This window comes from Oncorhynchus gorbuscha, linkage group LG15, assembly GCF_021184085.1.
Source record: "Oncorhynchus gorbuscha isolate QuinsamMale2020 ecotype Even-year linkage group LG15, OgorEven_v1.0, whole genome shotgun sequence".
Lineage (NCBI taxonomy): Eukaryota > Metazoa > Chordata > Actinopteri > Salmoniformes > Salmonidae > Oncorhynchus > Oncorhynchus gorbuscha.
In genome coordinates, this window is record NC_060187.1 from 68575100 (window position 1) to 68602457 (window position 27358).

The 27358-nt window shown below is 45.0% G+C and overlaps 1 pseudogene; it reads left to right on the forward strand.

The window, feature by feature from the left end:
• The window catches only part of LOC123997312, a 91973-nt pseudogene that overhangs the window by 57660 nt on the left and 6955 nt on the right, over positions 1 to 27358 (forward strand).

Here is a 27358-nt window from a genome sequence, read left to right on the forward strand (position 1 = left end):
ATGTGGACACCAAGGAACTTGAAGCTCTCAACCTGCTCCACTACAGCCCCGTCGATGAGAATGGGGGCGTGCTCGGTCCACCTTTTCCTGTAGTCCACAATCATCTCCTTAGTCTTGGTTATGTTGAGGGATATCTTTGTCTATGTGTGTATATTTGTGTATGTGTGTATCTTTGTCTGTGTGTGTATCTTTGTCTGTGTGTGTATGTTTGTCTGTGTGTGTATCTTTGTCTGTGTGTATCTTTGTCTGTGTGTGTATCTTTGTCTGTGTGTGTATCTTTGTCTGTGTGTGAATATTTGTCTGTGTGTGTGTATATTTGTGTGTTTGTGTATATTAGTGTATATCTTTGTCTGTGTGTGTGTATATTTGTGTATGTGTGTATCTTTGTCTACATGTATACATGTGTGTTTGTCCCCATGCAGGGCTGGCTGAAGAAGCGTTCCCGTCAGGAGGGAGAGGTGCTGAGAGAACTGTTCTCCTCTTCCTTCCCAGAGCTCTACCGGTTCACTGTTCGCTGTCTGGAGTACAAGATCGACATGCTGGAGGCCTTCGTCATCATGCAGAGCATCAACATGCTGCAGGGCCTCATCCCCGCCAAGGTAGACACCCGAAACCTCCATATTCCAACCATATTAAAAACCCTGCAGAAGGGGGATAATATCCATACATCACTGAGCTCTATGAATACTGTTGGAGTGGATTTCCCCACATTCTTCATAGAGACAAATTGGAAAGTTCTAATGCCTAACTGATTTAATTAATCCTGTCATTGTGTTTCGTTAAGCACTCTTTTCAATTACTGTTGGACTGTAACTCTCTAGACTCTGCATCTATGTGAGGGTGGATTTCCATTTCCCTTTACTGTAGGTGACTGATTAATTTGAGTACCAAGTAGGAAATATAGTAGATCTAATGATGCAGAGAGGCTTTGGTACAGTATGTTGTGTTGATAGTGACTGTTGTTTTGTTCCAGGAGCAGTGTGGGGAGATGTCCAGGCAGCATGTGGAGCGTCTCTATGTGTTTGCTCTCATGTGGAGCATCGGAGCTTTACTGGAGCTGGAAGACAGGAGGAAGATGGAGAGCTGGCTCCGTGGCAACGACAACATCCATCTGGACCTCCCAGACATACCATCAGACAGCGAGGACACCATGTTCGACTACCACGTCACTACAGGCGGTGAGGGGTTCATGTTCAGTAGACAGACTCCAAAAACTGACAACACACACTCAGTCCTCTTTTTACTGTTATGGAAGACACAGTGAACCAAAAAATTAACACGACATGTAAAGTGTTTCATGAGCTGAAATAAAAGATCCCAAAAATGCTCCATATGCACAAAAAGCTTAAGTTTACATGTCTGTTCGGGAGCATTTCCCCTTTGCCAAGATAATCCATCCACCTGACAGGTGTGGCATACCAAGAAGATGATTTAACAGCATGATCCTTACACAGGTGCACCTTGTGCTGTGGACAATAAAAGGCCACTCTAAAATGTACAGTTTTATCACACAACACAATGCCACCGATGTCTCAAGTTTTGAGGGAGCGTGGAATTGGCATGATGACTGCAGGAATTTCAGAGCTGTTGCCTGAGAATTTAATGTTCATACCATATTGTACCATAATGTCGTTTTCGAGAATTTGGCAGTACGTCCAACCGGCCTCGCAACCGCATACCACGTGTAACCACGTCAGCCCAGGACCTCCTCATCCGGCTTCTTCACCTGCGGTATTGTCTGAGACCAGCCACTCGGACAGCTGATGAAGAATTTCTGCACAAACTGTCAGTAATTGTCTCAGGGAAGCTCATCTGTGTGCTCGCCGTCCTCCCCAGGGTCTTGACATGACTGAAGTTCGGCGTCGTAACCGACTTCAAATGCTCACCATCTGTGGCCACTGGTACGCTGGAGAAGTGTGCTCTTCACTGATGAATCCCGGTTTCAACTGTACCGGGCAGATGGCAGACAGCGTGTATGGCGTTGTGTGGGTGAGCGGTCTGCTGATGTCAACGTTGTGAACAGAGTGCCCCATTGTGGCGGTGGGCTTATAGTATGGACAGGCATAAGCTACGGACAATGAACACAATTGCATTTTATCAATGACAATTTGAATCCACAGAGATACTGTGACGAGATCCTGAGGCCCATTGTCCTGCCATTCATCCGCTGCCATCACCTCATGTTTCAGCATGATAAAGCATGGCCCCATGTCGCAAGGATCTGTAAGTGAAAATGTCCCAGTTCTTCCATGGCTTGCATACTCACAATGTCATCCATTGAGCATGTTTGGGATGCTCTGGATCAATGTGTACACCAGCGTGTTCCAGTTCCTGCCAATATCCAGCAACTTTGCACAGCCATTGAAAATGAGTGGGACAACATTCCACAATCGACAGCCTGATCGACTCTATGCGAATGAGATATGTCGCACCGCATCTGCTCACACCAGATACGGACTGGTTTTCTGATCCACACCCCTCCCTTTTATTTTAAGATATCTGTCACCAACATATGTATATCTGTATTCCCAGTCATGTGAAATCCATAGATTAGTTAATTAATCTATTTCAAATGACTGATTTCCTTATATGAACTGCAACTCAGGAAAATCTTTGAAATTGTTGCATGTTGTTTTTGTTCAGTGTAGATCATGTTTTTTTAGTGTAGATCATAAGATCATATTGGTCTTTCACAGTGCTCTTGCTCAATTATAAATATCACCATCAGATCTCTCATTAAACCATCAATATGCGTTAAATTCACCTGCACAGCTGATGTTGGTGTTACCTTAGTCCTGCTTGCTACCAGTCTTTCATGATATGTTCACCCTCGGGTGGGTATTATCATCAGAAAAATGTTGTCCTTTTTGAACAGAATAAGGGTCATTTATCTATTCGACAGTCATTCTTTACAACTGAACTAAAGTATTTCCATCTGAGGACATCATGGATGGTGAAAATTGCATCTGAGGACATCATGGATGGTGAAAATTGCATCTGAGGACATCATAGATGGTGAAAATTGCATCTGAGGACATCATGGATGGTGAAAATTCCATCTGAAGACATCATGGATGGTGAAAATTCCATCTGAAGACATCATGGATGGTGAAAATTCCATCTGAAGACATCATGGATGGTGAAAATTCCATCTGAAGACATCATGGATGGTGAAAATTCCATCTGAGGACATCATAGATGGTGAAAATTCCATCTGAAGACATCATAGATGGTGAAAATTCCATCTGAGGACATCATAGATGGTGAAAATTCCATCTGAAGACATCATAGATGGTGAAAATTCCATCTGAAGACATCATGGATGGTGAAAATTCCATCTGAAGACATCATGGATGGTGAAAATTCCATCTGAAGACATCATGGATGGTGAAAATTCCATCTGAAGACATCATGGATGGTGAAAATTCCATCTGAAGACATCATGGATGGTGAAAAAAATTCCATCTGAAGACATCATAGATGGTGAAAATTCCATCTGAAGACATCATGGATGGTGAAAATTCCATCTGAAGACATCATAGATGGTGAAAATTCCATCTGAAGACATCATAGATGGTGAAAATTCCATCTGAAGACATCATGGATCGTGAAAATAGCATCTGAGGACATCATGGATGGTGAAAATTCCATCTGAAGACATCATGGATGGTGAAAATTGCATCTAGGACATCAAAGATGGCTGAAAATTCCATCTGAAGACATCATGGATGGTGAAAATTCCATCTGAAGACATCATAGATGGTGAAAATTCCATCTGAAGACATCATGGATGGTGAAAATTCCATCTGAAGACATCATGGATGGTGAAAAAATTCCATCTGAAGACATCATGGATGGTGAAAAAATTCCATCTGAAGACATCATAGATGGTGAAAATTCCATCTGAAGACATCATAGAAAATTCCATCTGAAGACATCATGGATGGTGAAAATAGCATCTGAGGACATCATGAATGGTGAAAACATCAGGACATCATGGATGGTGAAAATTGCATCTGTACTGTGAGACGCCTAAGACAGAGCGACAGGACATCATGGATGGTGAAAATTGCATTTGAGGACATCATAGATGGTGAAAATTCCATCTGAAGACATCATAGATGGTGAAAATTCCATCTGAAGACATCATAGATGGTGAAAATTCCATCTGAAGACATCATGGATGGTGACAATTCCATCTGAAGACATCATAGATGGTGAAAATTCCATCTGAAGACATCATGGATGGTGAACAATTCCATCTGAAGACATCATGGATGGTGAAAATTCCATCTGAAGACATTGTAATGGTGAAAAATTGAAGACATCTGGATGGTGCAAAACATAAAGACATCATGGATGGTGAAAATTCCATCTGAAGACATCATGGATGGTGAAAAGTGAAAAGACATCATGGATGGTGAAAAAATTCCATCTGAGGACATCATAGATGGTGAAAATTCCATCTGAGGACATCATAGATGGTGAAAATTCCATCTGAAGACATCATAGATGGTGAAAATTCCATCTGAGGAGACATCATGGATGGTGAAAATTCCATCTGAAGACATCATAGATGGTGAAAATTCCATCTGAAGACATCATGGATGGTGAAAATTCCATCTGAAGACATCATGGATGGTGAAAATTCCATCTGAAGACATCATGGATGGTGAAAATTCCATCTGAAGACATCATAGATGGTGAAAATTCCATCTGAAGACATCATAGATGGTGAAAATTCCATCTGAAGACATCATAGATGGTGAAAATTCCATCTGAAGACATCATAGATGGTGAAAATTCCATCTGAAGACATCATGGTGGATGGATGAATGGTGAAAATTCCATCTGAAGACATCATGGATGGTGAAAATTGATCTGAGGACATCATAGATGGTGAAAATTCCATCTGAGGACATCATGGATGGTGAAAATTCCATCTGAAGACATCATAGATGGTGAAAATTCCATCTGAAGACATCATGGATGGTGAAAATTCCATCTGAAGACCGTCCAGAGTAGTGATGCTGGCATTTAAGAGCAGTTGGGAGTGGCCATTTCCTTAAGACATCATGGATGGTGAAAAAATTCCATCTGAAGACATCATGGATGGTGAAAAAAATTCCATCTGAAGACATCATAGATGGTGAAAATTCCATCTGAAGACATCATAGATGGTGAAAATTCCATCTGAAGACATCATGGATGGTGAAAATTGCATCTGAGGACATCATGAATGGTGAAAATTGCATCTGAGGACATCATGGATGGTGAAAATTGCATCTGAGGACATCATGGATGGTGAAAATTGCATTTGAGGACATCATAGATGGTGAAAATTCCATCTGAAGACATCATAGATGGTGAAAATTCCATCTGAAGACATCATAGATGGTGAAAATTCCATCTGAAGACATCATAGATGGTGAAAATTCCATCTGAAGACATCATGGATGGTGACAATTCCATCTGAAGACATCATGGATGGTGAAAATTCCATCTGAAGACATTGTGGATGGTGAAAATTCCATCTGAAGACATATGGATGGTGAAAATTCCATCTGAAGACATCATGGATGGTGAAAATTCCATCTGAAGACATCATGGATGGTGAAAATTCCATCTGAAGACATCATGGATGGTGAAAATTCCATCTGAAGACATCATGGATGGTGAAAATTCCATCTGAAGACATCATGGATGGTGAAAATTCCATCTGAAGGACATCATGGATGGTGAAAACATCTGAAGACATCATGGATGGTGAAAATTCCATCTGAAGACATCATAGATGGTGAAAATTCCATCTGAAGACATCATGGATGGTGAAAATTCCATCTGAAGACATCATGGATGGTGAAAATTCCATCTGAAGACATCATGGATGGTGAAAATTCCATCTGAAGACATCATGGATGGTGAAAATTCCATCTGAAGACATCATGGATGGTGAAAATTCCATCTGAAGACATCATGGATGGTGAAAATTCCATCTGAAGACATCATAGATGGTGAAAATTCCATCTGAAGACATCATGGATGGTGAAAATTCCATCTGAAGACATCATGGATGGTGAAAATTCCATCTGAAGACATTGTGGATGGTGTTCATGATGCTCGTATTATTTGTTTTTCAATGACTTATTCTTCTATGTCCTCCTGTGTGTGCAGGTCAGTGGGTCCACTGGAACACACGGGTAGAGGAGTACATCTACCCATCAGACCTCACCCCAGAGTACGGATCCATCCTGGTCCCCAACGTAGACAATGTCCGCACTGACTTCCTCATCCAGACCATCGCCAAACAAGGCAAGGTGGGTGTCCATATTCACAAAGGGTCTCTGAGTAGTAGTGCTGATCTAGGATCAAGTCCCCTTTGTACACTATATATAAAAAGGTATGTGGACACCCCTTCAAATTAGTGGCTATTTCAGCCACACCCATTGTTGACAGGTGTATAAAATTGAGCACACATCCATGAAATCTCCATAGACAAACATTGGTAGTAAAATGGCCTTACGGAAGAGCTCAGTGACTTTCAACGTGGCACCGCTATAGCATGCCACCTTTCCAACAAGTCAGTTCGTCAAATTTCTGCCCAGGTCAACTGTAAGTGCTGTTATTGTGAGGTGGAAACGTCATGGAGCAACAACGGCACAGCCACAAAGTGGTAGGCCACACAAGCTCACAGAACTGGACCGCCGCGTGCTGAAGCGTGTAGCTCGTAAAGATTGTCTGTCCTCCGTTGCAACACTCGCTACCGAGTTCAATACTGCCTCTGAAAGCAATGTCAGCACAATAACTGTTCGTCTGGAACTTCATGAAATGGTATTCCAAGGCCGAGCAGCCAAACACAAGACAAGCGTCGGCTGGAGTGGTGTAAAGCTCGCCGCCAGTGGACGGACACTAATCCGGGTTTGGCCGAATGCATTGTGCCAACTGTAAGGTTTGGTGGAGGAGGAATTATGGTCTGAGGCTGTTTTTCATGGTTCGGGCTCAGGGCCTTAGTTCCAGTGAAGGGAAAACGCTACAGCATACAATGACATTCTAGACAATTCTGTGCTTCCAACTTTGTGGCAACAGTTTGGGGAAGGCTCTTTCCTGTTTCAGCATGACAATGCCCTCGTGCACAAAAATGGTTTGTTGAGATCGGTGTTGAACTTGACTGGGCTACATGGAGTCCTGACCTCAACCCCATGAATCACCTTCGGGATGAATTGGAATGCCAGGCCAAATCGCCCAACATCACTAATGCTCTTGTAGCTGAAGTCACTGCAGTAATGTTCCAACATCTAGTGGAAAGCCTTCCCAGAAGAGTGGAGGCTGTTATAGCAGCAAAGGGGGACCAACTCCATATTAATGCCAATGGTTTTGGAATGAAATGTTCAATGAGCAGGTGTCCACATACTTTTGGTAATGTAGTGTGTATACGGTGCATTCAGAAAGTATTCAGACCCCTTACCTTTTTCCAAATTTTGTTACGTTACAGCCTTATTCTAAAATGGGAGACCATTTATTGTTTTCCTCATCAATCTACACACAATACCCCATAATGACAAAGCGAAAAGAGCTTTTTAGAATTTTTTACCAACGTATTAAAACAATAAAACAGAAATACCTTATTTACATAAGTATTCAGACCTTTTGCTATGAGACTCAAAATTGAGCTCAAGTGCATCTTGTTTCCATTTATCATCCTTGAGATTTTTCTACAAGTTGATTGGGGTCCACCTGTGGTAAATTAAATTGATTGGACATGATTTGGAAAGGCAAACATCTGTTTATATAAGGTCCCTCAAAAACCAAGCCATGAGGTCGAAGGAATTGTCCGTAGAGCTCAGAGACAGGATTGTGTCAAGGCACAGGTCTGGGGAAGGGTACCAAAAAATGGCTACAGCATTGAAGGTCCACAAGAACACAGTGGCCTCCATCATTCTCAAATGGAAAAGAGCTTCCAAGAGCTGGCCACCCAGCCAAACTGAGGAATCAGGGGAGAAGGCCCTTGGTCAGGGAGGTGACCAAGAACCCGATGGTCACTGACAGAGCTCCAGAGTTCCTCTGTGGAGATGGGAGACTCTTCCAGAAGGACAACCATCTCCGCAGCACTCCACCAGTCAGTCCTTTATGGTAGAGTGGCCAGACGGAAGCCACTCTTCAGTAAAAGGCACATGACAGCCCGCTTGGAGTTTGCCAAAAGGCATCTAAAAGACTCTCAGAACATGAGAAACAAGATTTTCTGGTCTGATGAAACCAAGATTGACCTCTGGCATCATCTCTACGGTGATGCATGGTGCTTGCAGCATCATGCTGTTGGGATGTTTTTCACCGGCAGGGACTGGGAGACCAGTCAGGATCGAGCTTGAGAGGATCCGCAGAGAAGAATGGGAGAAACTCCCCAAATACAGATGTGCCAAGCTTGTAGCGTCATACCCAACAAGACTCAAGACTGTAATCGCTGCCAAAGGTGCTTCAACAAAGTACTGAGTAAAGAGTCTGAATACTTATGTAAATTTAATATTTCAGTTTTCATTTTTAATACATTTGCATACAAAAAATTACAAACCGTTTTGCTTTGTTTTATGGGGTATTGGGTCCATTTTAGAATAAGACTGTAACGTAACAAAATGTGGAACAAGTGAAGGGGTCTGAATACTTTCCAAATTTACTGTATATTCTTATTATAATCTAAAATGATCCTATATCAGCAATCCTGTTCTGAGTGTACACGTATTGTTAATTTGGCTTGTATTTGGAGGATAAATTACCCCCTAGCCATGTGATCTTGGTCAGATCCTCAAGAGTAATCCCTTCCTCGTTTTGTCGCAGGCTGTGTTGTTGATCGGAGAGCAAGGCACAGCCAAGACCGTCATCATCAAGGGATACATGTCAAAGTATGACCCCGAAACTCACATGGCCAAGAGTCTCAACTTCTCCTCCGCCACAACTCCACTCATGTTCCAGGTATTACACCTCCAAAACAACACCACACACTTCCTGCTCTTTCCTCTAACTTTTCAACTTTTACATGGGTAGGACTTTCTAAGATCAGTTGTGAATGAATGAAAATGTTTTCCAGTCAATTGTCAGAAAGTTTATCTGACTACTTCAGGTCTATGCAACATTTATTGACAGTAACATTATTTCAAAGGTGTGTTTTGTTCCTTTAATTCACTGTCTGTAAAGATGAAACACTCAACCCAATCTTTCTTTCTTTCCAGCGGACTGTGGAGAGCTATGTGGACAAGCGGATGGGCACCACCTACGGCCCTCCTGCAGGGAAGAAGATGTCCGTCTTTGTGGACGACATCAACATGCCAGTCATCAACGAATGGGGAGATCAGGTCGGACTCATACTCAGCACTCGTTAAATCACCATAGCGAAAGCCCAAAAATTACAATTTTCCCATTTGTTAGCCTGGAAAACCTTACCATATGAAATTGCAATCCGATAGTGTACAGCTTATTCTTCCTTTTTTACCTAATTTCCTAATTTGACTCACGCCGTTTTAGGTCACCAATGAGATAGTCCGCCAGCTGATGGAACAGAACGGGTTCTTCAATCTGGAGAAGCCGGGGGAGTTCACCAATATAATAGACATCCAGTTCCTGGCAGCGATGATCCACCCAGGGGGAGGCCGCAACGACATCCCCCAGAGACTGAAGAGGCAGTTCTCCATCTTCAACTGCACCCTGCCCTCCAACACATCCATCGACAAGATATTTGGTGGGTTTGGCTCCTTTAAAAACTCTGGAATTGCATCTGTGTGGAGACTCTATGGTTTATCTTCTTGATCAGTGTGGGTTTCCCTCTCCTCTTCTAGCATATTTCAAAAAGAAAATGTATGAATACCCTGTAATTTGAGTTACCAATACTACTTCTCATCCATTGACACTGGGCTTGAATTTTGACTCTATTAGATATCTATATATACATATATAATTATATATATATATATCAATAAAAACACTATTTTTCTTTAACTTATTTACCTCAATGCTTCGCCCACCTTCATGTCGTCAACCCCTTTTCCCCTCACCTCATTTATTTCCCTGACCAGGAGTCATTGGGACAGGGCACTACTGTGCCTGGCGAGGCTTCACAGAAGAGGTGCGTGGAACTGTGGCCAAGCTGGTGCCGCTGACCCGTCAGCTGTGGCAAATGACCAAGGTCAAGATGCTGCCCACTCCGGCCAAGTTCCACTACATCTTCAACCTCAGGGACTTGTCCAGAGTCTGGCAGGGCATGCTCAACCCAACCGCTGAGTTGGTCAACTCTCTTACTGTGAGTCCATTAAAACTCCTAAAGAGAATTTGCGGTGACACTTTATTTGGATAGTCCATCTGTAGATGCGCTACAGACTATCAGTAATATTTCAACTATCAACTAACCCTGAACTTAACCCTAACCCTTATTCTAAACCTAACCCTTACTGTAACCTTAGCAAGCAGCTGCTTATCAACAGATAGTTTGTTGACAGAATGACCTGCTCTACAGATGGACTATCCGGACTATTCAAATAAAGTGGGACTGAATTTCCTCTTGAAATACATAAACATAAACAAATCAATCAGTCCATCCAATACAACTAGAGGAATACATCCAAAGGTCTGAATGAACTTCTGTCCTAAGTTACAGTAAGATTCTAGACATTTAATCAGCAGTCGTTCTGTGAATGTAGAGTTAACATTTCCGTGAGATAAAGTTTGTTTTTGTTTTATTTGGACCCTGTATGCTGTAGGTGTTGCTTCAGCTGTGGAAGCACGAGTGTAAGCGTGTGATCGCAGACCGGTTCACCATGCCAGAAGATGTAGCCTGGTTCGACAGGGCCCTGGCCACGCTAGTAGAGGAGGAGCTAGGAGAGGAAGAGAGGGCTGTGGTCGACTTCGGAGTAGACGGCTACTTTGTTGACTTCCTAAGGGATGCTCCTGAAGCTACAGGTAAAGCCAGAGCACCAGGTACTGTATAGCCCCTTCACATACATACACTGTATCTATCCCATGATCCTGCATTTACAGTTTCTGAACCCATATTGTCTATATTAAATATGTGCTGTATTTTTCTACCGTGTACTAAGGATTTAAACAGTACATTCTAAGATGGTGTGTTTAGCTGTATTATTATGTTGTAGACACTGCAGTTTAAAGCTGAATTGCAGGTTATGTGAATAAATACATTATAATTATATTATAATGATATTACATGAGTATATACAATAATAAATAGAAAATAAATGTTTTATTTAAATTCAAAGTGCTTCAATATTGCCAAACCAAGAAAAACTGGCTGCGTGCTACATTAGCAGAGAGTTGGCTCATTTGAATGAATAATCTGGCATTGACAATGACTCCCATTTGTTTCCACCAGGTGAGGAGCCAGAGGATACAGACTTTGAGATGCCCAAGGTGTACGAGCCCATCGAGTCGCTTGAGAGCCTGATGGACAGGCTCAACATGTTCCTTGGCCAGTACAACGAGAGCATCAGAGGAGCTGGCATGGACATGGTGTTCTTCAGAGATGCTATGATACACCTTGTCAAGGTAGAGGGAAACTGTCATTATGTTCACCTATAGCTGTTTATGAGCAATTATTACCACCTTTGTCATGCATTGTAGTGCATTGTGTATAGATCATAAGGTATTATAAACATGCTTATATCACATTACAAAGAGGGTCTTCATAAAAAGTATTACTAAACATTCACGTTGAAAGCGTTTCAGTCAGTCACCAATGAGTGTACGCATCAAATCTCTTGATATAAGAACAGAAAAGGAAGGAATCTCTCTCTTTGTCTTTTTAAAAATGTAACCTTTATTTAACTAGGCAAGTCAGTTAAGAACAAATTCTTATTTTCAATGATGGCCTAGGAACAGTGGGTTATAACTGCCTGTTCAGGGGCAGAACGACAGATTTGTACCTTGGGGATTTGAACTTGCAACCTTCCGGGTACTAGTCCAACGCTCTAACCACTAGGCTACCCTGCCGCCCCATGTCTGTCTTTAGATCTCCAGGATCATCCGCACCCCCAGAGGGAATGCCCTTCTAGTAGGAGTGGGGGATCAGGCAAGCAGAGCCTGACTAAACTGGCTTCCTTCATCGCCGGATACAAGACCTTTCAGATCACACTAACACGGTACAGACACACCCTGTCTTTACTAGCATACTACTACATACTTCCTACTTCATAATAAGTAGTTTGCTAGGAAGGTTATTGGAACAGACACACGGTCTCATACAGTCCCTTTGTAACTGTAACAGGCGTTTATAATGTATTGAACGTGGTCATGCAGTTCTGTTGTCCTCCTGTAGATGGTAGCTTTGCTTGCATTACTGCAAGTGCACAGTAACTCTGCCAATTTGTCTTTCCTCGATTCCTCACGTCCCCTGTCCTCGCCTCCTTCTCGAAACACATTGGAGGAGTGGAGGAAATACTCATTGTGAAAAATATGTATTTTCACACCTTCGCTATCACCTGTAACATCCCTGTGTTCTGTCCTCAGTTCGTACAACACTGCTAACCTGATAGAGGATCTGAAGGGTCTGTACAGGAGAGCAGGCCAGCAGGGAAAAGGCATCAGCTTCATCTTCACTGATAACGAGATCAAGGACGAGTCTTTCCTGGAGTACATGAATAATGTGTTATCATCTGGGGAGGTCAGCACATTGATCACATGAACACACGTAAAACATTAGAGTATTTTCAAGAAGTTGTGTCAATCTGTGTTTGAGAAAAAAATATCGCACTCCATTATAACTTGGATAACTGTTGTTGTATATTGTGCTAATTTTCTCAGGTGTCAAACTTGTTTGCTCGAGATGAAATTGATGAGATCATCAGTGACCTCATACCAGTCATGAAAAGAGAATTTCCTCGGCGACCACCGACCAATGACATTCTCCATGACTACTTTATGAGCAGGGTCAGACAGAACCTACACGTGGTTCTCTGCTTCTCTCCTGTTGGGGAAAAGTTCCGGAACAGAGCCCTGAAGTTCCCTGCCCTCATCTCCAGCTGCACCATGGACTGGTTCAGCCGCTGGCCCAAAGATGCTCTGATCGCAGGTGTGTGTATTTGTGTGTCCGCTGGTGTCCATTTGTGGGTAAGCATGTGTTTTCGTCTCTGTATGCGCACATACAGTATAAATGTATACTGCATACTTTGGAGATTGAAGCAAATCACTATTAATCTGTTTACTCTCCAGTGTCAGAGCACTTCCTGTCCACCTATGACATCGACTGTTCGACCGTGGTGAAGGGGGAGGTGGTGCAGTGTATGGGCTCCTTCCAGGACGGCGTGGCAGAGAAGTGTGTAGATTACTTCCAGAGGTACCGCCGCGCCACGCACGTCACTCCCAAGTCCTACCTCTCCTTCATCCAGGGATACAAGACCATCTATAAGGAGAAGCACTCCGAGGTGCAGACGCTGGCACACAGGTAATTACAGTACCGTAATTTCTGGACTATTAAGCGCACCTGAATATAAACCACACCCACTGAATTTTTTTAAATATGTATTTTGTACATAAATAAGCCGCACGTGTCTATAAGCCGCAGGTGCCTACCGGTATATTGAAACAAATTAACTTTACACAGCCTTTAAACGAAACATGGCTTGTAATAAAAATAAATAGGCTTTTAAACGAAACACGGCTTGCAACAAAACATTTAAAAATAGCAGTAAATAGTGACCTACAAAAGAAAGTCATTGGTCACTATCTTCCTCCTCCTGTGCACTGAAACCACTGAAGTCATCTCCTTCGGTGTCGGAGTTGAATAGCCTCAGAATTACTTCATCCGATGTTGGATCGCTGCCCTCTTCAACATGCAGCAGTCCAGCCTTTCGAAACCCGTTGATGATAGTGGATTTTTTGACAATGCTGCACGCTGTCAGCAGCTCTATTTCTTTTTCCAACAGCCAGATCGATCGCCTTCAATTTGAAAGCTGCATCATATGCATTTCTCCGTGTCTTTGCCATGATGAGGGTGACAAAATGACTACCGTAATCAGAATGATGAGAAGTTTGAGCGCGCTCGATTTACGTCACATTTTGTGACGGTGCTCAGTTTTTTGGCGGTATGAATCTTGTGAAAGCGGGAAAAATCCATAAATTAGCCGCGTCATTGTATAAACCCGCGAGGTTCAAAGCGTGGGGAAAAAGTAGCGGCTTATAGTCCGGAAATTACAGTACTTCCTTACTCTCTTAATGCTCTTCGTTCCTATGTGGAACATGCGGCTTCACAGTACACCATGGTCGAAAGAAATTGTAGATGTTTTTCACAGCATTTATCTATCGTAATTGTCACGCCTTGGTCTTAGTATTTTGTGTTTTCTTTAATTATTTGTTCAGGCCAGGGTGTGACATGGGGTTATTGTATTGTCTAATTGTTTTTTTTGTAGGCATTGGGATTGTGGTTGATTAGGGGTGTGTCTAGTATAGGCTTGGCTGCCTGAGGCGGTTCTCAATCAGAGTCAGGTGATTCTTGTTGTCTCTGATGGGGAACCGTATTTAGGTAGCCTGGGTTTCACTGTGTATTTCGTGGGTGATTGTTCCTGTCTGTGTAGTGTTCACCAGATAGGCTGTAATAGGTTTCACGTTCCGTTTGTTGTTTTTGTATTTATTTAGTTATTTCATGTATCGTCATTCTCTTCCTTAAAGAACATGAGTAACAACCACGCTGCATTTCGGTCCGACTCTCTTTCGACAAACGAAGAACGCTGTTACAGTAATGCTGTGTGTCTATCACATGATTTAATATAATTCTAGTATTATATAGTATTCTATATGCCAATATATGGTGTACACTGTGGTATATCACTCTCTTACTATTCTGCCTTTTAGTCATCCTTTTACTCATTAATATGTGTTCAAGAAAGATTAGACCGAACTTACCTGGTATACTTGTATAATACAATGATTGCTGATCCCATTCTGTTTCCCCATCAGAATGAACACAGGTCTTCAGAAGCTGAAGGAGGCCTCTGTGTCTGTAGCATTACTCAGCAACGAGCTGGAGGTCAAAGAGAAGGAGCTGCAAATCGCCAACGAGAAGGCAGACATGGTGTGTGTGTATGTTTGGTGTATGCTACTCCTCTATCTCTTGTTTCCCAGCAACAGACTTACCAAATACCAATACCAGAACTTTGAAGTGTACATACACTGAACAAAAATGTATACGCAACATTCAAAGGTTTTACTAAGTTACAGTTCATATAAGGAAATTAGTGAATTTGGAGGACATTGGTCGCCAGGCCCACCCACTGGGAGCCAGACCCACCCACTGGGAGCCAGACCCAGCCACTGGGAGCCAGGCCCACCCACTGGGAGCCAGACCCACCCACTGGGAGCCAGACCCAGCCAAATCCGTTTTTCCCAACAAAAGGGCTTTATTACAGACAACAACCCCATCCCACTCCCTTAGACATTCCGCAGGTGAAGAAGCTGGATGTGGAGGTCCTGGGCTGGTGTGGTTAAGATTGTGAAGCTGGTTGGACGTACTGACTAATTCTCTAAAAGGCAGCTTATGTAGTGTAATTAACATTCAATTCGCTGGCAACAGCTCTGGTGGACATTCCTGCAGTCAGCATGCCAGTTAGACACGCCCTCAAAACTTGAGACATTGGTGGCATTGTGTTGTATGACAAAACTGCACATTTTAAAATCAAATTAAATGTATTTATTTTGCCCTTCTTACATCAGCTGATATCTCAAAGTGCTGTACAGAAACCCAGCCTAAAACCCCAAACAGCAAGCAATGCAGGTGTAGAAGCACGTTGGCTAGGAAAAACTCCCTAGAAAGGCCAAAACCTAGGAAGAAACCTAGAGTGGAACCAGGCTATGAGGGGTGGCCAGTCCTCTTCTGGCTGTGCAGGGAGGAGATTATAACAGAACATGGCCAAGATGTTAAAATGTTCATAAATGACCAGCATGGTCAAATAATAATAATCACAGTAGTTGTCGAGGGTGCAACAGGTCAGCACGTCAGGAGTAAATGTCAGTTGGCTTTTCATAGCCGATCATTGAGAGTATCTCCATGGCCCCATCCGATGATACCCCTGGACAGGGCCAAACAGGCAGGATATAACCCCACCCACTTGGACAAAGCACAGCCCACACACCACTAGAGGGATATCTTCAACCACCAACTTACCATCCTGAGACAAGGCCGATTATAGCCCACAAAGATCTCCGCCACGGCACAACCCGATTAAGGGGCGCCAACCCAGACAGGAAGACCACGTCAGTGACTCAACTCACTCAAGTGACGCACCCCTCCTAGGGACGGCATGGAAGAGCACCAGTAAGCCAGTGACTCAGCCCCTGTAATAGAGTTAGAAGCAGAGAATCCCAGTGGAGAGAGGGGAACCGGCCAGGCAGAGACAGCAAGGGTGGTTCGTTGAGCCAGTGCCTTTCCGTTCACCTTCACACTCCTGGGCCAGACTACACTCAATCATAGGACCTACTCAAGAGATGAGTCTTCAATAAAGACTTAAAGGTTGAGACCGAGTCTGCGTCTCTCACATGGGTAGGCAGACCATTCCCTAAAAATGGAGCTCTATAGGAGAAAGCCCTGCCTCCAGCTGTTTGCTTAGAAATTCTAGGGACAATTAGAAGACCTGCATCTTGTGACCATAGCGTACGTGTAGGTATGTACGGCAGGACCAAACCGGAAAAATAGGAAGAAGCAAGCCCATGTAATGCTTTGTAGGTTAGCAGTAAAACCTTGAAATCAGTCCTTGCCTTAACAGGAAGCCAGTGTAGGGAGGCTAGCAATGGAGTAATATGATCAAATTTTTGGGTTCTAGTCAGGATTCTAGCAGCCGTATTTAGCACTAACTGAAGTTTATTTAGTGCTTTATCTGGGTATCCTGAAAGTAGAGCCTTTTATGTCCCCAGCACAAGGTGCACCTGTTTGATCATTCTGTTTAATCAGCTTCTTGATATGCCACACATGTCAGGTGGATGGATTAACTTGGCAAAGGCGAAATGCTCACTAACATAGATTTAAACAAATTTGTGCTCAAAATTTGAGAGAAATTATTTAAAAATATATTTGTATTTTATTTCAGGTCATAAAACATGGGACCAACACTCTTCATATTGCATATTAACTTTTGCTTTATGTGAAAGATGCACCTCACTTCCTGTCTCTCTTGTGATGGTTTGTTGTGTCTCAGGTGTTGAAGGTGGTGACGGTGAAGGCCCAGGCAGCAGAGAAGGTCAAGGTGGAGGTCCAGAAGGTCAAGGACAAGGCTCAGGCCATAGTGGACAGCATCTCTGCTGACAAGGCCTTCGCTGAGGAGAAGCTGGAGGCTGCCAAGCCAGCCCTGGAGGAGGCTGAGGGTGCACTACAGGTCTGTTGGGAGGGGGGATGGGAGGGGCCTGGGGGGTGTGAGGGGGTGACAAGGGGGTTCTTCTGAGAAGCATCAGACCCAGGCATGGCTTCAAGTTCAGATTTCCAATTGTGTTTAGTGTGTCCCTCTCTGGCCATGGATGCATTTGGTTAAGCTGGAGTTTACACTTTTGAGACAATTCCATTGGTGCAATTGGTTCCATTGTACCCCAAAATAACGGATTCAGTTTTGATCAATGTATTTGACCCAAGTCTTGTCCTTCAACATCAGGGGTGGGCAGGGGGTGGGCAACATACGAGCCCATTTAGTCGCCCAGGGGAGGTTGGAGTAAAAACATGTTTTATGATTATCTTGGGTTACTCTTGAATGAAGGCCACTCTTGAATGTCCAACTATATAGAAAGTATGTAAAAAATATAATGGACTTCCTGGTGTGTTTTAAAATAACTGCCCTTTTTCTATGCCGCAATTTGCCCACTGCTGAATTCTGAAATCCTGACGTGGCCCTCGAGCTGAAATGATTGCCCACCCCGGCTCAATGTGGTAGTTCTCTCAGGTGAAAATATTTAATGAGGGCGCAGGTGGCGCAGTGGTTAAGGGCACTGTACTGCAGCGCCAGCTGTGCTACCAGAGACTCTGGGTTCACGCCCAGGCTCTGTCATAACCGACCGCGACTGGGAGGTCTGTGGGGCGACGCACAATTGGCCTAGCGTGGTTAGGGAGGGTTTGGCCAGTAGGGAAATACTTGTCTCATCGCGCACCAGCAATTCCTGTGGCGGGCCGGGTGCAGTGCACGCTAACCAAGGTTGCCAGGTGCACAGTGTTTCCTCTGACACATTGGTGCAGCTAGCTTCTGGGTTGGATGTGCGCTGTGTTAAGAAGCAGTGTGGCTTGGTTGGGTTGTGTATTGGAGGACACATGACTTTCAACCTTTGTCTCTCCCGAGCCTGTACGGGAGTTGTAGCGATGAGACAAGATACTGATATTGGGGAGAAAAGGGCAACAATTTTTTTTTTTTAAAGATTTAATGAACCATATTCCTTCCTCATGTATTCATCAGACCATCAAGCCGTCGGACATTGCCACGGTGCGGACCCTGGGTCGGCCTCCCCACCTCATCATGAGGATCATGGACTGTGTTCTGCTGCTGTTCCAGAGGAGGGTGAACACGGTGAAGATCGACCCGGAGAAGAACTGCACCGTGCCCTCCTGGCAGGAGTCCCTCAAACTCATGACTGCTGGGAACTTCCTGGGCAGTCTACAGGTAGGAAACAGATGGCCAGCATCCTAGCAAATAAAGTAGTACAGTGTGCAGGTACAATGTCTGCATCCTGTAATATTACTACACTGTGCATTTCTACAGTAACATACTACACTATAGACACTGCACTACAGGCATATATGACCAGGAAATCAACTTCAGTGGTGATGCAATGGCAGCTTGCTTTGATCTCCGGCTCTGTTGTCTCTCTCTAACAGCAATTCCCCAAAGACAGTATCAATGAGGAGATGGTGGAGCTACTGCTGCCCTACTTCGACATGCCAGACTACACCCTGGAGACGGCCAAGCGTGTGTGTGGAAACGTGGCTGGTCTGGCCTCCTGGACCAAAGCCATGGCCTCCTTCTTCTCCATCAACAAGGAGGTGCTCCCGTTAAAGGTGGGCCTAAACCCGGTGGTGTTGTGTAACACCACCCGCCTCTCTGATAACCTTTGACATGTGTACCACAAACTTGCTAATTGATTTCTTCTTTCCAGTACATTTTGTTGTCCCCGAGTGTCCAGTTAATATTTGATACTGTACTTATCTCTTAGGCTAACCTGGCAGTGCAGCAGAACCGGCTGGCCATAGCCAACATAGACCTGCAGGTGGCCCAGGCAGAGCTGGATGACAAGCAGGCAGAACTGGATGTGGTCCAAGCAGAGTATGAGAAGGCCATGATGGAGAAACAGGTACTGAACACCTCTTATCTCAATGCCTTAGATTAAAAAATAAATACAAATATTCTGTTAAACAAATATTCTCTCTCTCTCTCAGACTGTGTTGGAGGATGCTGAACGCTGCAGACACAAGATGCAGACGGCCTCTAGCCTCATCAGTGGTCTGGCTGGAGAGAAGGAGCGCTGGACAGAGCAGAGCAAAGGGTTTGCCACCCAGACCAAGCGCCTTGTAGGTGGGTTCATTCAAACCTTTTTTCTCCACATTTTTTAAAATAACAGGGCTAACTTTCACAAAAGCTTCGTATGACCTATTGTCATTGCCTACAATTCTCAACATCTTATTTTTTGGGGAGATGCTCCGGTTGCTTCTGTACCATATTATTTTTCAATGCGTATTACTATTTTATCTGTAGTTATGCTATACAGTAGGATGGAGGCGTGAACCAACCTATGTGTGCTAACTTCTTGGCTCAGGTGACGTCTTATTGGCCACAGCCTTTCTGTCCTACTCCGGCCCCTTCAACCAGGAGTTCCGGAACCTTCTCCTGACCGACTGGCAGAGGGAGATGAAGACCAGACACATCCCGTTCGGGAACAACCTCAACCTGACCGAGATGCTGATCGACGCACCTACGGTCAGCGAGTGGAACCTTCAGGGCCTGCCCAACGATGACCTATCCATCCAGAACGGGATCATCATCACCAAGGCCTCACGCTTCCCTCTCCTCATAGACCCTCAGACCCAGGGCAAGATCTGGATAAAAAAGAAAGAATCCAGGAATGAGCTGCAGGTTGGGCCGCATTCATTTTCACAGTATTCTCTCCCATAACTATGCCCTCCCATTGTCTAGCCGATAGATTTAGTATGTTTCCGAACAGCGGGTACACTTGCCTTAGGCCTAACTAACCTTTGGATCTGTCAGATCTTCCTTCTTGGTAAATAAACTCTGTGTAATACTGTGTCAGTAATGAGACGTTTCTGTGGTTCCCAGATCACCTCCCTGAACCACAAGTACTTCAGGAACCACCTGGAGGACAGCCTGTCTCTGGGGCGCCCCCTACTGATCGAGGACGTAGGGGAGGAGCTGGACCCTGCACTGGACAACATACTGGAGAAAAACTTCATCAAGACGGGCTCCACTTATAAAGTATGTACTATTATGCTAACCACATTATCAATCCTCACATTATCCAATGAAACACATTATCGTTATGGGGTTATTATCGCTGGGGCTATTCATGACTGTCTTTCTCCCTTCATGACTGTCTTTCTCTCTTCATAACTGTCTTTCTCCCTTCGTGACTGTCTTTCTCCCTTCGTGACTGTCTTTCTCCCTTCGTGACTGTCTTTCTCCCTTCATGACTGTCTTTCTCCCTTCATGACTGTCTTTCTCCCTTCATGACTGTCTTTCTCCCTTCATGACTGTCTTTCTCTCTTCATAACTGTCTTTCTCCCTTCATGACTGTCTTTCTCTCTTCGTGACTGTCTTTCTCCCTTCATGACTGTCTTTCTCTCTTCCTGCACCAGGTGAAAGTGGGAGACAAGGAGGTGGATATGATGAGGGGGTTCCGTCTTTATGTGACCACTAAGCTCCCCAACCCTGCGTACACCCCAGAGATCAGCGCCCGCACCTCCATCATAGACTTCACTGTCACCATGAGGGGTCTGGAGGACCAGCTGCTGGGACGGGTCATCCTCACTGAGAAACAGGTCAGGAACCACGTCCAACCACGTGCTTATGAAATCATGTATAAAAACATTTGAATGTATCAATAAAAGGTCATTTTGTTGTAGTTGTTTAATAGTGAGCCTTTATTAGAATTGTACATAATGACTGTGACCACCCATTTTGAAATGTACTAAATCAAATGAACACAGAGAATGAACCCAGCAGAGAAATGTTAAAAGACCTGAAAAATGACCCTCAAAATCAGTGTCTGTCTGAATGGTGTGCCTGTTTCTCTTGCTGTTGGTCTGAATTCTCATGTTCTGAGCTCTGACTGACCGGTGTTTCTGCCTGTTGGAGAAGGAGCGTACAGACCTGCTGGAGGATGTGACTGCCAATGTAACAGTATAGACTTTACGTCCGTCCCCTCGCCCCGACCTGGGCGCGAACCAGGGACGCTCTGCACACAGACAACAGTCACCCTCGAAGCATCATTACCCATCGTTCCACAAAAGCCACTACTTCAAGGTCTCAGAGCGAGTGACATCACCGATTGAAACGCTACCAGTGCGCACCACCGCTAACTAGCTAGCCATTTTGCATCGGCTACACCAACAAGAACATTATTGTCTGAACAGTGCTCTTATCTATCCCTGTTATTTCTAGGAGTTGGAGAAGGAGCGCACAGACCTGCTGGAAGATGTAACAGCCAACAAGAGGAAGATGAAAGAGCTGGAGGACAACCTGCTGTATCGTCTGACCTCTACCCAGGGTTCCCTGGTGGACGACGAGAGCCTCATCATCGTCCTGGGCAACACCAAGCGCACCGCCGAGGATGTCATACAGAAACTACAGATCTCAGCTGAGACCGAGATCCAGATCAACACCGCTAGAGAGGAGTACAGACCTGGTGAGTTGGTTGTACTGCGGTTAGGGTAGAGTTATTCTCAGTACAGACCTGGTGAGTTGGTTGTTGTACTACAGACCTGGTGAGTTGGTTACTGCGGTTAGGGTAGAGTTATTCTCGGTACAGACCTGGTGAGTTGGTTGTACTGCGGTTAGGGTAGAGTTATTCTCAGTACAGACCTGGTGAGTTGGTTGTACTGCGGTTAGGGTAGAGTTATTCTCAGTACAGACCTGGTGAGTTGGTTGTACTGCGGTTAGGGTAGAGTTATTCTCAGTACAGACCTGGTGAGTTGGTTGTACTGTGGTTAGGGTAGAGTTATTCTCGGTACAGACCTGGTGAGTTGGTTGTACTGCGGTTAGGGTAGAGTTATTCTCGGTACAGACCTGGTGAGTTGGTTGTACTGCGGTTAGGGTAGAGTTATTCTCGGTACAGACCTGGTGAGTTGGTTGTACTGCGGTTAGGGTAGAGTTATTCTCGGTACAGACCTGGTGAGTTGGTTGTACTGCGGTTAGGCTAGAGTTATTCTCGGTACAGACCTGGTGAGTTGGTTGTACTGCGGTTAGGGTAGAGTTATTCTCGGTACAGACCTGGTGAGTTGGTTGTACTGCGGTTAGGGTAGAGTTATTCTCGGTACAGACCTGGTGAGTTGGTTGTACTGCGGTTAGGGTAGAGTTATTCTCGGTACAGACCTGGTGAGTTGGTTGTACTGCGGTTAGGGTAGAGTTATTCTCGGTACAGACCTGGTGAGTTGGTTGTACTGCGGTTAGGGTAGAGTTATTCTCGGTACAGACCTGATGAGTGGGTTGTACTGGGGTTAGGGTAGAGTTATTCTCGGTACAGACCTGGTGAGTTGGTTGTACTGCGGTTAGGGTAGAGTTATTCTCGGTACAGACCTGGTGAGTTGGTTGTACTGCGGTTAGGGTAGAGTTATTCTCGGTACAGACCTGGTGAGTTGGTTGTACTGCGGTTAGGGTAGAGTTATTCTCGGTACAGACCTGGTGAGTGGGTTGTACTGGGGTTAGGGTAGAGTTATTCTCGGTACAGACCTGATGAGTTGGTTGTACTGGGGTTAGGGTAGAGTTATTCTCGGTACAGACCTGGTGAGTTGGTTGTACTGCGGTTAGGGTAGAGTTATTCTCGGTACAGACCTGATGAGTGGGTTGTACTGGGGTTAGGGTAGAGTTATTCGGTACAGACCTGGTGAGTTGGTTGTACTGCGGTTAGGGTAGAGTTATTCTCGGTACAGACCTGGTGAGTTGGTTGTACTGGGTTAGGGTAGGGTAGAGTTATTCTCGGTACAGACCTGGTGAGTTGGTTGTACTGCGGTTAGGGTAGAGTTATTCTCGGTACAGACCTGGTGAGTGGGTTGTACTGGGGTTAGGGTAGAGTTATTCTCGGTACAGACCTGATGAGTTGGTTGTACTGGGGTTAGGGTAGAGTTATTCTCGGTACAGACCTGGTGAGTTGGTTGTACTGGTGAGTTGGTTGGCGGTTAGGGTAGAGTTATTCTCGGTACAGACCTGGTGAGTTGGTTGTACTGCGGTTAGGGTAGAGTTATTCTCGGTACAGACCTGGTGAGTTGGTTGTACTGCGGTTAGGGTAGAGTTATTCTCGGTACAGACCTGGTGAGTTGGTTGTACTGCGGTTAGGGTAGAGTTATTCTCGGTACAGACCTGGTGAGTTGGTTGTACTGCGGTTAGGGTAGAGTTATTCTGTACAGACCTGGTGAGTTGGTTGTACTGCGGTTAGGGTAGAGTTATTCTCGGTACAGACCTGGTGAGTTGGTTGTACTGCGGTTAGGTAGAGTTATTCTCGGTACAGACCTGGTGAGTTGGTTGTACTGCGGTTAGGGTAGAGTTATTCTCGGTTACAGACCTGGTGAGTTGGTTGTACTGCGGTTTAGGGTAGAGTTATTCTCGGTACAGACCTGGTGAGTTGGTTGTACGGTTAGGGTAGGTTAGGTACAGACCTGGTGAGTTGGTTGTACTGCGGTTAGGGTAGAGTTATTCTCGGTACAGACCTGGTGAGTTGGTTGTACTGGTTAGGGTAGAGTTATACAGACCTCGGAGTTATTCTCGGTACAGACCTGGTGAGTTGGTTGTACTGCGGTTAGGGTAGAGTTATTCTCGGTACAGACCTGGTGAGTTGGTTGTACTGCGGTTAGGGTAGAGTTATTCTCGGTACAGACCTGGTGAGTTGGTTGTACTGCGGTTAGGGTAGAGTTATTCTCGGTACAGACCTGGTGAGTTGGTTGTACTGCGGTTAGGTAGAGTTATTTGTACAGACCTGGTGAGTTGGTTGTACTGGGGTTAGGGTAGAGTTATTCTCGGTACAGACCTGGTGTTATTCTCGGTACAGACCTGGTGAGTTGGTTGTACTGCGGTTAGGGTAGAGTTATTCTCGGTACAGACCTGGTGAGTTGGTTGTACTGCGGTTAGGGTAGAGTTATTCTCGGTACAGACGGTTAGGGTAGAGTTATTCTCGGTACAGACCTGGTGAGTTGGTTGTACTGCGGTTAGGGTAGAGTTATTCTCGGTACAGACCTGGTGAGTTGGTTGTACTGACCTGGTGAGTTGGTTAGGGTAGAGTTATTCTCGGTACAGACCTGGTGAGTTGGTTGTACTGCGGTTAGGGTAGAGTTATTCTCGGTACAGACCTGATGAGTGGGTTGTACAGACCTGGTGAGTTGGTTGTACTGCGGTTAGGGTAGAGTTATTCTCGGTACAGACCTGGTGAGTTGGTTGTACTGCGGTTAGGGTAGAGTTATTCTCGGTACAGACCTGGTGAGTGGGTTGTACTGGGGTTAGGGTAGAGTTATTCTCGGTACAGACCTGATGAGTTGGTTGTACTGGGGTTAGGGTAGAGTTATTCTCGGTACAGACCTGGTGAGTTGGTTGTACTGGGGTTAGGGTAGAGTTATTCTCGGTACAGACCTGGTGAGTTGGTTGTACTGCGGTTAGGGTAGAGTTATTCTCGGTACAGACCTGGTGAGTTGGTTGTACTACAGTTATTCCGGTACAGACCTGGTGAGTTGGTTGTACTGGTTAGGGTAGAGTTATTCTCGGTACAGACCTGGTGAGTTGGTTGTACTGCGGTTAGGGTAGAGTTATTCTCGGTACAGACCTGGTGAGTTGGTTGTACTGCGGTTAGGGTAGAGTTATTCTCGGTACAGACCTGGTGAGTTGGTTAGGTACAGACCTGGTGAGTTGGTTGTACTGCGGTTAGGGTAGAGTTATTCTCGGTACAGACCTGGTGAGTTGGTTGTACTGCGGTTAGGGTAGAGTTATTCTCGGTACAGACCTGGTGAGTTGGTTGTACTGCGGTTAGGGTAGAGTTATTCTCGGTACAGACCTGGTGAGTTGGTTGTACTGCGGTTAGGGTAGAGTTAGTACAGACCTGGTGAGTTGGTTGTACTGCGGTTAGGGTAGAGTTATTCTCGGTACAGACCTGGTGAGTTGGTTGTTGGTTTAGAGTTATTCTCGGTACAGACCTGGTGAGTTGGTTGTACTGCGGTTAGGGTAGAGTTATTCTCGGTACAGACCTGGTGAGTTGGTTGTACTGCGGTTAGGGTAGAGTTATTCTCGGTACAGACCTGGTGAGTTGGTTGTACTGCGGTTAGGGTAGAGTTATTCTCGGTACAGACCTGGTGAGTTGGTTGTACTGGGGTTAGGGTAGAGTTATTCTCGGTACAGACCTGGTGAGTTGGTTGTACTGCGGTTAGGGTAGAGTTATTCTCGGTACAGACCTGGTGAGTTGGTTGTACTGTACAGACCTGGTGAGTGGGTTGTACTGGGGTTGTAGAGTTATTCTCGGTACAGACCTGGTGAGTTGGTTGTAGGTTAGGCTAGAGTTATTCTCGGTACAGACCTGGTGAGTTGGTTGTACTGCGGTTAGGCTAGAGTTATTCTCGGTACAGACCTGGTGAGTTGGTTGTACTGCGGTTAGGGTAGAGTTATTCTCGGTACAGACCTGGTGAGTTGGTTGTACTGCGGTTAGGGTAGAGTTATTCTCGGTACAGACCTGGTGAGTTGGTTGTACTGCGGTTAGGGTAGAGTTATTCTCGGTACAGACCTGGTGAGTTGGTTGTACTGCGGTTAGGGTAGAGTTATTCTCGGTACAGACCTGGTGAGTTGGTTGTACTGCGGTTAGGGTAGAGTTATTCTCGGTACAGACCTGGTGAGTTGGTTGTACTGCGGTTAGGGTAGAGTTATTCTCGGTACAGACCTGATGAGTGGGTTGTACTGCTGTTAGGGTAGAGTTATTCTCGGTACAGACCTGGTGAGTTGGTTGTACTGCGGTTAGGGTAGAGTTATTCTCGGTACAGACCTGGTGAGTTGGTTGTACTGCGGTTAGGGTAGAGTTATTCTCGGTACAGACCTGGTGAGTGGGTTGTACTGGGGTTAGGGTAGAGTTATTCTCGGTACAGACCTGATGAGTTGGTTGTACTGGGGTTAGGGTAGAGTTATTCTCGGTACAGACCTGGTGAGTTGGTTGTACTGCGGTTAGGGTAGAGTTATTCTCGGTACAGACCTGATGAGTGGGTTGTACTGGGGTTAGGGTAGAGTTATTCTCGGTACAGACCTGGTGAGTTGGTTGTACTGCAGTTAGGGTAGAGTTATTCTCGGTACAGACCTGGTGAGTTGGTTGTACTGCGGTTAGGGTAGAGTTATTCTCGGTACAGACCTGGTGAGTTGGTTGTACTGCGGTTAGGGTAGAGTTATTCTCGGTACAGACCTGGTGAGTGGGTTGTACTGGGGTTAGGGTAGAGTTATTCTCGGTACAGACCTGATGAGTTGGTTGTACTGGGGTTAGGGTAGAGTTATTCTCGGTACAGACCTGGTGAGTTGGTTGTACTGGGGTTAGGGTAGAGTTATTCTCGGTACAGACCTGGTGAGTGGGTTGTACTGGGGTTAGGGTAGAGTTATTCTCGGTACAGACCTGGTGAGTTGGTTGTACTGCGGTTAGGGTAGAGTTATTCTCGGTACAGACCTGGTGAGTTGGTTGTACTGCGGTTAGGGTAGAGTTATTCGCGGTACAGACCTGGTGAGTTGGGTGGGTTGTACTGTACTGGTTTGTTTTAGGGTAAGGACCAAAACATTTTGGGCTCTTTATTGATTGGCTGACCAACCAATCACAGTGCTCTGCTGGATGGCAACTGGCACGAACCACCTTGTGTTGACTGTTCTTCAGGAGCAATCTGTTCCTCACACTTTTCCAGTGGCAAGTTTGTTTGAGCTGGATGTATGATAATATAGAATGAGCGTTGTCTGTCACTCACTGTCAGCCTGTGTGTTATTGTGCTGTTACAGTGGCCACCAGAGGCAGCATCCTGTACTTCCTCATCACTGAGATGTCCATGGTTAACGTCATGTACCAAACGTCACTACGACAGTTCTTGGGAATCTTTGACCTTTCTCTGGCCAGGTACAGTAGTAATACACTTTGTCTCATACTGAATAACATATATTTGTACTTATGTATTTACATTGAA